The 14,524-nt window shown below is 31.0% G+C and overlaps 1 protein-coding gene across 3 annotated transcripts in view; it reads left to right on the top strand.

Moving 5' to 3' along the window:
* Nucleotides 1–14,524, top strand: part of LOC115891076 (irregular chiasm C-roughest protein-like) — a 549,766-nt gene that overhangs the window by 71,392 nt on the left and 463,850 nt on the right. For all 3 annotated transcript variants that reach the window (XM_030911476.1, XM_030911478.1, XM_030911475.1), the window contains exon 2: nt 4,062–4,088. The gene's annotated coding sequence lies outside the window, so the exon portion shown is untranslated. The remainder of the gene's footprint in view (nt 1–4,061; nt 4,089–14,524) is intronic.

Genomic DNA, 14,524 nt, shown 5'->3' with positions numbered 1-14,524 from the left:
AAAGTTTAAATTACTACGTTGGAGCGATTTTCGAAAACTACCTACTAACGTTTCAACATAAGTATATGTGGGATATTAATTATATTATTATATTAGACCTTATAACAAAACTCATCTGACGAAAAAGTGTTAATGTAGTATATTAATATGGAGTAAAAATTTTACTAATTACTTTACTTTTACTTTACTAATTAAATTCGTTCCAAAAAACGATACGCCACTGGCCATGAGAACAATCCAAATGTGCCTAGTTGCCGGGGTCGGAAATTTTAGACTTCTCTGTCTCTTCTGTCCTTGTCTGACACATTGGAATGTTTGATACACTACTAACGAGTATTTATGAATGAGATGTTCGGTCTATATTTATAATGTCTTTGGTTCTGTTACATACTAAAAATATTTCGTTCGGTTCCTTTTTTTATAATACGCTTAAGTTTTTTTATATGTTAATAAAGTAATAAAAATGTTGCTTGTTACTGTATAGCATGTCAAATTTTACAATAAAATACTTTAAATTACAGAATATTTAAAAAAATAAATGCGGTACGGAATACCGCTACGTGCCCGGTCCTGTGATTCTAAAATATTTGCCCTTATTTCAGAGTCACCCAGTATAATGATATTGAAGTAAGTGACATACACAATTTTTTGTTTGAGTGCATTTTCACGTCATGTTTCTCTCATTTGCTTTTTTTTTGTTCTATCTTTACTTTTTTCGCAACTCTATTCCACACGTCCATTGTCGGCTGTGCCGTACTGCGGAATTACCATATTTCTGTTTTGCAGAGAGTATATCTCCAGGCGCCGGGATTTCAGCAGGACCACTGACTGATATTAAATTTAATAAGGCCAGAAATTCGCCGGGGAGCTGCACCAAATTTCTCTTCTTTTTTTTCGCCCTCACCTACATTCCTCGTCGTCGAGGTTATTTTGAATGAAATAAATATAGAGCGTTTGCGCAACGGCGGGTAGAGGAGAAAATCTTTATTGGGGCCAATTTTTTAACCGCAAAAACCCACAAAAAGAAAAATTATGATAATTTGCCGAAATTACAATTTCTATAACTTTTTTCTTCGCCTTTTATTGCCAATAAAAACGTAAGTGGAAAAGAAAACGTTTTCTTGTGCCTTTCTTCGATCACCCATAAATAGAATGGGAATAATTTTCAGAATCAATGATAAATCGGTGTTTTTTTTCTTTTTAAATTAGAGAATAGGCAGAACTAAGAGAATAAAATATGTGACACATATTTATTATCGTGTCATGTTTCATTTACTTGCGCCTTTTGCAAAAAATACAGGCCAAATACTGTAATTTATTAAACAATACAAGACACCAAAATTAACTTTGTGAATTGACAACAAATTAGCAATTCATACACTCACCGGCACGAAAAACGGGCACCTTAAAATTTTCATGTATTTTAAAGTTTTATATATTGTGTTTTAGTGGACATTTTTTGATGAGTTTTGAAGCAATTTGTAGCTAAATTTGACTTTTTAATTTCTTCTAAATTAAAAATAAAAGTTGTCATCTGTCAATTATACGAGGAAAAACAAAAAGTTGATATTTTGGTGAAAATTTGAAACATCCTGTGGAGTACGATAACAAAGCAAAAAATTTAAGAATATGGTTTTCATCTAAGTGTATCTTTTCTCGATAGTTTATTATTTGATTCATCTTAATAGCTTTATTTTTTTTGGAAATATTGGCTTTTGAAGAAGACACAAATATCTTTTCGATTTTTTTTTATATTAGAGTCATATATGATCAGAGCTGAACTTAAAATTTGTCTGATCTCTGACCGACAAAACTCCTTAATATAATTTAAGGGGTAAAAACTGGTAATATGTCGGGTATATTCTAAAAATAATTATTCCTTTGTGAGTGACAACAAAGTAATTACTTAATTTTGCAATATTCATTAATGTTGTAATTAGCCCTAATTTCGTATACAAGAGAATTTGATAAAACAATATAAATGTATATTCATTGATCAACGTCAGTCGTTTCTCATTTAAGTCAACTTAATATTCCATTTAAATTAAATCTACAAAATTTATTCAAAATATTAGATTAAGGGAAAATCGTAAAATCTTAAGCTATAACATTTATAAAATAGATTTAAAATACGATAAATGATTAAAGTTCATTGAAATTGTTTTTAATATCATTAATCTTCTGCACATTGGCTAATGATACGTTTGTTTGTAGTTTTCAATATTATCTTATTTTGATAGGGAGATCTAAATAGCGTACTTTAAGTAATTTAGTGTATTTATTAACCAATTGTTTTGAATTTTAAGTTATGTTGATACTACTTGGAAGTATAATTGTTATTATTAAAAATTACTTTTTAGAGTAATCCCATACTACTACACTGAAAAAAAGGATCTCTCAGTCGAAATGAATATGACTTTGACCCAAAAGATTGGCGCTTTTCAATAGGGCCAAGAACGACGTTTCTTTGCCCAAAGCATTAACGATCTATATAATCTTTTCTTAAGCTTTAAAAAATTACTTTAGAGAATAGAATAATCTATCTGTCCAAAGCATTTCACTCTTGACCCAAAATGAATATGTAAAGAAGTTCTTGCTACAAGAACAATAGTCTCTTTGATTCATGCAAAAATTCTTGATTGAAAAGGGACATTTCTTGATTAAAGAGACACTTTTCTTAAACCAATAGCGAATAATATTGACTCAACTAAAATTTATTTTGATCTAAGAGAAATCTATACATCATATACAGGCATATTACGAGGTATATTATTTTCTGATAAATTTAGGTTTTCCTGTTCTTTACTTACTACAGAGTAGTAAGTAAAGTGATATTATTTTTCTCGATAGTAGTTATTTCTGCTTCTTCACTCCTTGGTATTTTTTGGGGTGGTTCATCACTCTACAAACTACAAAAAAATGTTACATCAGGATTAATCAAAGTAAAGCAAATAAATTATTAAAAATATAAGCTTTGGTCACATTTTGAATTTTTTAATACGACGACTTGAAATTCTAAAATTTTTGTAATTATTTGCATAAAAAAATTGATACCTATATTCTTATTCTATCTATAGTCACGCATGCATTATCTAAACAGGTACATTATGTAAATATCTCTTACCTTCAAATAATATAGCAAATAAATGCTCCAATTTCCATTTTTTGAGAAACTCGAGAAAATCCATATATCCCAAAATTTCTCCATAAAAAATGACCAATGCATGTTAATAACGATCACTAATTTGTTATACGATATGCGTTTAAAAAGCAAATTATGCTAAATTCCAAGTGGAAAATTCCAAGCAACAAAACGCGTGCGTACTATGATGTGCGACCTATGAAATGCGACGTACGACTGATCGGACTACCGACTTACAATCAGTCGGCAGTCCGTCAAAGTAACTTGCACTTGGTTGAATGAAAATAGATCCAAGAGAAATTTTCGAATTTTTCAAGAGAACCAGTTTTCTTGAGTTAAGAGAGTTTTTCTTCAGGCAAAATATTTTCTTTTACGCTAAAATAAATTCTCTTGCCACTAAATTTTGTTTTTCAAGAGCGATGGCGACTTTAGTTCAAGTCTATCTTTTTTATCAGTGTAATACTAATTAATAATTATTGTAACAATATTTTGATAAATGTAAAACATTTTCAAATATTTAAACACACATAATTTCTGTCAGCTGTATTTTATCAAGTAAATCGTTTATAACTAGTGCATCATGTTCAAAAACATTCAAATAAATATATTACTGTAAATGTAACTTCTAATCCTTCTATGAAAGAGAAAACCACATAAATATTTTCTTTCTTTTGTGTTCGTTTGAATATACACAACTACCCAACGTATGTTTTAGAGAGAGCTATATGGAACGCTTAGTCTCCAAGTTATTAGAGTTTTTGAAAAGGATACGACTGGAGAATTTAATCTAGAGAGAAGTGGTTCACAAGAGATCTGAAAAGGTCGTAGTGGATTAAGCCAATAGCCACGTGATAGAATATATTTATCTATCTACCGTATGTGTTTATTATGTTTATTAATTAATTCTAATTTGTTTCAGATCCCTTAAGCAAGGACTGTAATGTTGGTGAGTAGAAGTTTTTTCACAGTATTTATAATAAGCTAATTCTATAACTTATACGTTAATAGTTTTGACTCAATTTTATTATCGCTATATTGGTCACATCAGCAACGTTGTCGTTTATTATTTGACACTTATCATAGTGTCAGTCATTATTTTGTATAATATCGTGTAGTTGTTGAATCTTTGTGAGCAATTCTCGTTTTTTGCCTATTTTCATAGTATTTTCTTAAAAATTGTACGTTTAAGCACAAACAGTTCTTTTACGAACTAAATTTTCGAGTTTTTGTATTGCATTTTATGAAATTGTATGTTGAAAATATGCCGGAGCATTTTCTGAATCACAGCCGAACCAAAGAGCTTGTAGCTTCCCTGATAAACTATTTTGAACGAAAACGTCACAATAAAGGTGTTTTATTGCCCTTGATGGCAGTCAGAGTTACGTTTGATTTGTAAGCTCATTATACCACTTTCAAAGTTATTTCTACGTTAATTTTCAGTAAACTCTGTGATTATTAGTTTGTGCATTCATGGCACCCCCTTACTTGTTATTACCACTTTTGGTGTTGTAAGTTGTACATCAATAAATAAATAAATAAGTAACCCATAATTCAATTAATTAATATATTGTTTTCCAATTTTACATTAATATGCATCTCATAAATCCATCACAATCTGGCAGCGCTGTCGCCATCGCTTGTCACTCAAAGTTGATCACGTGCATCGAAAATTGTTTTGCGATTACTTTATTTAAAATTTTAACGTTAAATAAATTACTATAGTATTTTTATAGAACGTGCAATAACAAAAAACTTTTCGTCACTTATAACGAAAAATTTTATTTCCTATAAAAATTTTAATTTCAAATGCCGTTATTACAAAAATAAAAAAATCAACTTTTTTTATGAATTCATTGTGCATTCAGTTAAAAGGAAACACAAAAAGAGCAAAATGTGTGTTTAAAAAAACATGACTCATACACTGCTCTTTGTCCGCTATAGTCAAATACGTGCAGCTCTTCAGCGGTCCTCGAAAATTTTAGCGCAGGTTAACAACTCTATTATTTTTCGCGTATAATATCCAATCCCGCTCCAACGGTCGGGTCAATCCCACTCTCGAACATAATGTAGGTGTAACGATGTAAAAGGGCTCATTCGGTCAAATATCGATTTATATAAACAGTACAGCTCTTCATTTAACACATTTTCCCTATAAATTATATTGGAAATCTTTCGGTTAGGCCGGGAAATTTTGCCCAACCAGTGGCGATACGGAGGGGCCGAGAAAACATCCTATTTTACATTATCGATCTGTCGAACTACTTGCAAAGTTTTAACCCGGGGGCGCTTTAAATTGTAAGGGTTGTGTAAATTTTATTATTACCTCACTAAAGTATAAAATCTTACTGAACTCACCAAGCTTACAAAAAGAATAAATTAAACTGAAAGTTGCCTACAAGGTAAAACAAAGAAAGAGTTAAAACACGTATACTTTTACAAGAAATGTCACGATTATTATCGATGTCGTTTAAAATTTATGTTAGTGTTTGAAAGAATGAAAAATTTTCAACAATAATTCAGATACCTATAAAGCCCTTTATTCTTCGTAGAATTTCGTGGGTCTGATTATCCCTTCTAATACCGATCTCATGAATATTTAGGGGCCATAAGTGGGCGTGCTATGTGCGCAAACTAGTAACCTAACTAGTGCCCGATTCCGAAAATTGGAACTACGAAAAACAATAAAGAAAAAACAAAGATTATAATCTGTATAATATGTGATAATGGGCTTACAATATTCTTCTATATATTTTTAAATATACTATTTTATAATTTTTAATTTCATTTAAGGTATTACGATAAACACTTTCAGCAATAATAATTTTCAATTCTTGAATCAACATATTAATGTATAGTAAAATACATTACTAATTTATTTTGAAATTAATATCAAATAAATTGAATTTTTCCGCATTATTCATGTGTTATCTCATATCTCATTGTTTTATTGACAAACAATTTGAAATATTTAAAATAAGCCTACGTTAATCAGGAAAGCATGGTGTATCATGTAATCGTAAGTTATGAGTAAACTTTTAAAATAAATTTGTTTAACTAATATCAATATCTAAGGTGTTATATTTTTATTAAAATATAATCAAGTAATCTGGTACTTCCTTTTCTATTATGGTACTAAAAAAACTTTCTATTATGATAAAAAATAAAAAAATAGTATTTGATCAACGTCAGTATATTTAAAAAAATAATTCAATATAAAATCGAATGGCACGTCACTGATTCGCCCCTGTTAAACGTTAAGTGGACATTTGAAACTGGAGCTTCTCAAATTGAAATTGTTTAGTTTACAACTCGGCCGGAATTTATAGTACGCTCTCCATATTATTCGGTATTCGTAACGGTACGGGTCGCATCTATTCGGCATTTTCCGGAAATTTGCTTGCTCAGTATTGTACGTTTTATAGTTTCCAGTTAAAAGGTATGTTAATAACTGGAGTTTATCGGCGCGTTTCGCAGTTTTGTTTTATCTTTATTTTCCAGAATTGATGGTTTCGCTGGAACAATACGAAACCTCCATAGTACTTTGGCGTTATTAATACAGGTATTTCGACACAAGGTCGAAAGTAATTTATTCCAGTTGTGGAAGTACATATAGCTAACGTCCGAATTTATAGTTTGTTGGTGTGAAATGTACTATTTTCATGTGTTGGAATATTACGTTCTATATTCAACATTGTTGTTTATATACAGGGTTACTTATAAACTCGTACGTATTAGATATGCATAAACGTTTTTATAAATAATAATAATTAGTAAGCTTTCTAGTAATATATGGGAAATGGCTTGTCGAATATACAGGGTGGCCCAACGAAAACGTTCCGCAAGGCATAACGGCTAGGGCATTTTTTTCGTAAAAAAATCCAAAAACACGTCAATTTTGTGTGTGAGGGGGACAAATTTTGCCCTAAAAATTATTGCAAAATCTTTAACTCTCTAAGCGGGGGTGTCATCCCCCAACTTTTTTCAAAGGGGAAGGGGGGTCAAGTGACACCGCAATCAAAAGAGCTTTCTATTCTCTATATTTCCCCGCTTCGTTTTTGAAAATCGGTCGAGTCATTGAGAAAATATGAAGGATTGAAATTTGAAAAGTTTATTTAAATATTTATCAGAGTAAATGATAAATTCCATCGACCAATTTTCTGTTTTTTCTTATTATTTCTAGATGTTTACGCATTTTTTCACTTGCCACAAGGTTGACCGTTCAACCTTGTGGCAAGTGAAAAAATGCGTAAACATCTAGAAATAATAAGAAAAAACCGCAAATTGGTAAAAGGATAGTACCGACAGTGTGCCGATTAACTACACCGTTCAAAAAGAAAGTACACTCATCCGAAAAACACACATTAAATAGAAAATTATTATCATTCGCCACTCGTTCACTCATAGTTTCACAAAATTGCAAGCGACGATCAAATTCGTCTTCGTTGAGTTCTTGTACCAACTGAATTTTGTACGGGTGGAACTAGTTTTTTTAATATCCTTTGGACAATTGTACGATTCACGCCGGTCTCATTGGCTAATTTTCTTGTACTCAGCGTACTATCCATGGCAACTTGGCCCAATACGAATACCTCCATAGCTTCATTTACTACAGGATTTTCCCTCTGCCTCTTTTTATTCATAACGGAACCAGTTTCGCGAAATTTTGCTACTAACTCGCGAACAATTTTGCCATAAAGGTGTGTGTCAGGATAGCGTTCATTGAATATGTGCCCAACCCGATACATTCATTATTTTTAAAATAAAGTTCGATTATTTCCATTTTTTTTGCAAGTGAGTACACCATAATTGTTAAAAAGTTTAACGATATTGAGAAGAACTTCAACGCACCACTCACAGAACAGCTATCTAGCAACTACCGCAACTGACCGTTCAACCTTGTGGCAAGTGAAAAAATGCGCAAACATCTAGAAATAATAAGAAAAAACCGCAAATTGGTAAAAGGATAGTACCGACAGTGTGCCGATTAACTACACCGTTCATAAAGAAAGTACACTCATCCGAAAAACACACATTAAATAGGAAATTATTATCATTCGCCACTCGTTCACTCATAGTTTCACAAAATTGCAAGCGACGATCAAAATCGTCTTCGTTGAGTTCTTGTACCAACTGAATTTTGTACGGGTGGAACTTGTGTTTTTTTAATATCCTTTGGACAATTGTACGATTCACGCCGGTCTCATTGGCTAATTTTCTTGTACTCAGCGTACTATCCATGGCAACTTGGCCCAATACGAATACCCCCATAGCTTCATTTACTACAGGATTTTCCCTCTGCCTCTTTTTATTCATTACGGAATCAGTTTCGCGAAATTTTGCTACTAACTCGCGAACAATTTTGCCATAAAGGTGTTTGTCAGGATAGCGTTCATTGAATATGTGCCTAACCCGATACATTCATTATTTTTAAAATAAAGTTCGATTATTTCCACTTTTTCTGCAAATGAGTACACCATAATTGTTAAAAAGTTTAACGATATTGAGAAGAACTTCAACGCACCACTCACAGAACAGCTATCTAGCAACTACCGCAACTGACCATTCAACTTTGTGGCAAGTGAAAAAATGCGCAAAGATCTAGAAATAATGAGAAAAAATAGCAAATTAGTCGAAGGAATTTATCCTTATCATTTACTCTGATAAATATTTAAATAAACTTTTCAAATTTCAATCCTTCATATTTTCTCAATGACTCGACCGATTTTCAAAAACGAAGCGGGGAAATATAGAGAATAGAAAGCTCTTTTCATTGCGGCGACACTTAACCTCCCTTCCCATTTGAAAAAAGTTGGGCGATGACACCCCCGCTTAGAGGGTTGTAGATTTTTGGGGCAAAAGTTGTCCCCCTCACAAACAAAATTGACGTGTTTTCTAATTTTCTGCAAAAAAAATACTCTGGCCGTTGTGCCTTGCGGAACGTTTTCGATGGGCCACCCTGTATAAGAAAAAAAAATACGGACTTTAGTGCAATCTTTTATATTTTCGGTTTTTGTTTTTGATTGTTTAGAATTTTTAAAATTATTTGATTCCTCATTGACTTTAGTATATAAAGTCGTTAAATTTGGGGCATATTTTTTGCTCTTAGTCGTTTTTTATACATTTATTTAATCGAAAGTGATTCTATATTTAATGAAATTTATTTTTCCTCGATTATTAGTAGTTAATATAGTTAAAATGTTAGTAATATAGTAATTTCAGACATTTTTTTCCAATATTTTTTTAGTTATAATAGGTTCAGTAGTAGAGTTATGAAATTTACAAACTTACTTAATTAAACATAAGTAGAAATCAAGAACGAGTAAAAATATACCGTTTAATAAAATTCTAAGCATAAAACTTTACAAAATTCACTTTTAATCTAAACTTTAGACGTTATGTATTTTCAATGGGAATTCATAAACAAAATTTTATTAGAGTAAAATGCGTTTTAGCGCTAATGTTAAGCAACAATAAAATTAACGGTTATGGTATCTGTAATTTGTATTATAAAGTTCAAGGTCAATTTCCTTTTGAGCAGAACAACATCAAAATTTAAATTTTTTGCGTGACTCTTGCAAGTTAGCGTTTCTTATATGCTTTTTGGTTTAAATTCATAATCAATAACCTTAATTCATAGTGGTTTAATAACAACTACATGAGCGCAGGTTGTAGAAGTGTTAAAATTGTGATTTTTAAAACATTTTGCATCTCAGATCAATTAAAGAAACTACAATGGATTGTCTCGGAACTAAATAAATTAATTATAGATAATCCAATTTTGTAGACCCCCATATTTTTTTCTACAAAATCTAATAAATATTTAAAGTAAACATAAGTTGAAAAAGAACGAAGTATGTATATTAAGGACTGGCAAAGGTCTTGGGTCGAGATTTTCGTATGTAAGAAGAGTACAATGCGTTTATAATGTATTGAACAAAGAGAGAACAGTAAACACGTTGCCAAACGTATGAAATAAACCGAGAAACTGTGCATATTGCTAAGAGAAGTGGGAGGGGATATAGCAGATTTGTCGTAGTCGACCCAATCAGTACCTCTGTTAGAACTTAAAGGTGTACATCATGCGTTCAGCTTCACGATTAAATACGTCTCGCGGTACTTTATTTGTTTATTGATTAACGAGTCGTTGTAATTTTCGCTATAGGTTGAAAATTTTTAAGTGCACGTTGGAAACACTTGCATTTATGGTAAAAATAAGTGGAATTGAGTTGGTGTTCGACAGTGGTCGCGCTATTAGAACTCTAAATTCAAAAGTCGATATATCCAAATCTATTAAAAATAATTGATTGTAGTTTTTTCAAAAATTTTCTTAACATTTCTGCTATATTTTTTTTATAGACAGTAGGTATGTGAAAATCTTTATAAATAAAAAAGTTACACGATTGCTGAAAATTGCTACGCACTAAAAGTAAATGAATTGGTTGTTGGAAAATTTTTCAATGGGAAAAAACAACCTTATCGAATCTTTCTTATTTAAACATATTGTAAAAGATCCGATCTTCAAAATAAAAAAGTTTCAATATCTATAGTGGTTCTTAAGTTATGGCGTGTTATGTGTTAAAGTCGAGTTTTTAAATTATCACGATTACTGACTTTTTATCGTTATAAAAATTTGACACCCTAACGATATCCTTTAGAAGCTCAGGAACATATCTAATGATTTTATCTAGTTGTCTTAATCATCGTTATAAGCGGTTTGCGATCGTGATTTTATTTGATAAGTAAAGACGTACCGGCAACGCCGCAACAGCACACCGTCTCGTTTCTCTCACTCCGACTTAATAAGATCCCTATTCGATTTACTTCTTTACATGTAAATACCGACCCAAAAGTAACAGTTGCCAGCACGGTATAAAATGTATCAACACTTATGTACTACAAAAATCTAATTGGACTTTTTAACTTTTTTAATACAATACAGTCCGTCCATTTATTTTATTATAAAATATATATTATTTACAAAAGGTACATTTAAATATTTGTAAATATTACTTAAATGTTATTAATTTCCATACATCATTGGAAAATCGTATAGATTAGAGCGGATTTATATAAATTCTATGCTGGCGTTCTGGCGTGTCGTCCAATCAAAAATATTTTAAAATAACTTTTTGTTATTTTACAATAACAAGGAAAATCATAACAGGAATATTTTTAATTTAACATATAAATAAAATAATAATTCAGATTAAACGATTGTCTCTGGAGCGTTTATTTAATATTTGAATTTAAATTTTCAATATTTCAATTAACAATTTTTTTACATAATGAAATATTTAATTTTTTTTTTCCTGGAAAATAACTTGATTACGTATTTTAATTACAATTTATTAAAATAAAATAATCTGTCTGCCACTTCTTTAATTTAATTTGAAATTATGGCTAGGTTAAAAAATTAAATGTTAATTGAATCTACCTATGTTATTTACCTATTTTAGTAGTTTATTACAATAATCGATACAAGGTTGTTACTAATAAAATTACTATAAATAAAACTTCTAACTTGATGGGTAATGGTGCAATTAGTTTATTGTAAATTGTTTAATCAGATGAATTAATTAATATAATAATGCATAAAGTAATATACTAAATTTCTCAGATTCAACTACTGCAGCTGCCTTTTTCAATTCAAAAAAGTGTAGGAATCCAGGTCGGCTCAGCCTTAACACATGTAATTTACCAATGTAATAACAGGGAGTTGGCAGGTAGTACTTGTTACAATACCTTTCCTTGTACTGAAATAATAAATTTAGGAAATTTTAATTTTTTTTAATTAATCATAAATTTTTCTGCCAAAAATTATGATAAAGTTGTTTCTCTTGACCTTTTGGCACAAAACCATCTCAAATTTATGATTTCATTCTAAAATCTATGTAGTCAACATGTTTATTTTATGTCAATGATGACAGGTATTGATAATTTCGATTCCAAATATCTCGAGAACCATTACTCGTAGCGATTTTTACCAAAAGATATTTTTTACGTAAAAAATGTTGTAAATGTATATTTTTTTACTCAATAGTTTTATACAGGTACGGACTAAAAGTTATTACTCTTTAAACCAGTAAAAAAATATGTAGGTGGCGCCCTCTACAAGTAGGAGTCATATTGACATCAAAATCAAATTTATCATGTCAAAAAACTCCCAGGCACTAATTTTCATCCAAACATTGACGTTACTTCATAAATTATTTGGAAAAAAATCGAAATAAGGATGAAATTTGTACACCCTGTAACTCCGAAACTAAGCATTTTAGGTTTTAGGTGGACCTGGATGATTTTTTTTAAATGGAACGCCCTGTATATTATTGGATTTTTGGCTTTCTTTCAGATCACTTTACATAACCCTAAGGTATGAATAAATATATTTCGATAGTTTCAGAGATATTAAAAAATAAATCAAAAATATATATTTTTCAGCCCTTCTTAAAAAAATTATTAAAAATACAAGAACTGTTCTCAAATCAAAACTATATTAGGTATTTATTTTAGATGGTCTGTACTTAGTTTGCTATAAATATGAAAATCGTAAAGCATAAAGGATGTTCAAAATTCTTTAAAAAAAAGCCTTAAAGCCAAACTTTTTGAAAATATAAAATAATTTTTCTTCGTTTTTTTAAATGGAACACATTGTATATTATTTTTTCAATTGACGGAGAATTAAAAAATGAACATTATTTGTATTTAGAGTATTTCAAAACTTTTAACGGTTTCGCAGATATTTGCGGTTTTATATTTCATATGGGATTTTTCACAGTAAATTTTTATCAAAGCCACCCAATGATTTTTCTCTCGTATTTTACCATTGAAAGCGCCATATGAAATAATACTGCGTATATCTGCGAAACCGTTAAAAATTTTGAAATACTCTAAATACAAAAAATGTTCATTTTTTAACTCTCCATCTAATAAAAAAATAATACACAGAGTGTTCCATTTAAAAAAACAAAGAAAAAATATTTTATATTTTAGAAAGTTTGGCGTAGAATATTGAACATCCTGTATGATTTACGATTACCATATTTATAGCAAAGTAGAAACAGACTAAAAAGTAAATATCTAATATAGTTTTGATTTCAAGAACAGTTCCTGTATTTTAGGGGTGAAAAGGGGCTGAAAAATATATTTTTTTGATTTAGTTTTTAATATCTCTGAACTCACAGTTGAGCCACCCTATAGAAGTTAAAATATTTTCCTGAAGTACATCTCGGTACATACTTTAGGTTTGCACTTAAACAAAATTCTCAAGTTTTTTATTCTAGGAGCTACAGATGCCCGACGCACTATTGCCGGACCCTGTATATTATATTGCCGACTATCATTGTTGAATGCTCCGTATATCAGGCTTTAATTATTTTCCATTCTGATTAGGTTAACCCTAAATAATTTCTATGTAACACGTTGCAAGAAATTGTGGTTGTTTCTCCTGCGAAAGGGGTGCAGAAACAAAAATTCCTACACACCTACCTCGAATTGTTTTTCGCGAAATCCTCAACCTGGCCGTCGGTTTATGCCACCGCACAGTCCGTCGTCGTTTTCCAGTCATTAATCAAAAGTGAAGGGGCAAAACAAGGCCGAAATATTTTCGATAAATCAAAAACTAGGCAACAGAAGGGCCAGAATGCCCCGTTAAATGTTTTGCCCTTCGGCTATGCCACCCTTGGTAGCTGCAGGGCTGGCGCTGCTCGAAATAATAATTGATCACATGCGTGTCGCACATTTTCCAACCGGCTCGAGCTGTATTTAATGACTAAGGATTTTCAGTTTAATCTACGGTCACTTTATTACGTTTAAAGCCGATATTTGTCTTTAAGGCTGGTGTAGAACCTCGTACGTTCTTGCGAGTAGCTAATATGCATTTTATTAGCATTCAAGTGCCTTCTTAATAAGGCTAATATATCTTTTTGGTATTTTACTACATGCTTTATAATTTACATCAGTCAATGTATATTAGTTAAAAGAGTTACATATGGTAGCTCACTACAACTTAATTGTTGTTAAAAATACTGCCGCTTTAATACGTTTTAGGTATAATACATCATTTCATTTTGTCCTTTACTCCCACGTGGAATATAGGGCTTCAATAAACGCTCTCCAGCGGGTTCGATTGTTTTCAATTGATTTGGCATCACGCCAAGATCGGTTTTCTGATTCGATCTGCTCTTTAATTTTCCTTTACCATGTATTCGACGATCAGTTCTTCTACTGTCTTATGGATTCCACTCGATAGCTCTGCTGGCGATGTTGTTGCCTCTTCGCCTTAAAGTGTGACCAATTCACCTCCATTTCCCAAGTTTGATCTCGTTATACACCTGCCTCTGGTTGGTGAAGCTCCATAAATCCTCATTTATGATAGTATTTGGC

This window comes from Sitophilus oryzae, unplaced genomic scaffold (genome assembly GCF_002938485.1).
Source record: "Sitophilus oryzae breed Bouriz unplaced genomic scaffold, Soryzae_2.0 scaffold_965_pilon_pilon, whole genome shotgun sequence".
Taxonomy (NCBI): Eukaryota; Metazoa; Arthropoda; class Insecta; order Coleoptera; family Curculionidae; genus Sitophilus; species Sitophilus oryzae.
The sequence above is the reverse complement of the archived record's forward strand: the minus strand, read 5'-3'. Positions and strand labels throughout refer to the sequence as shown.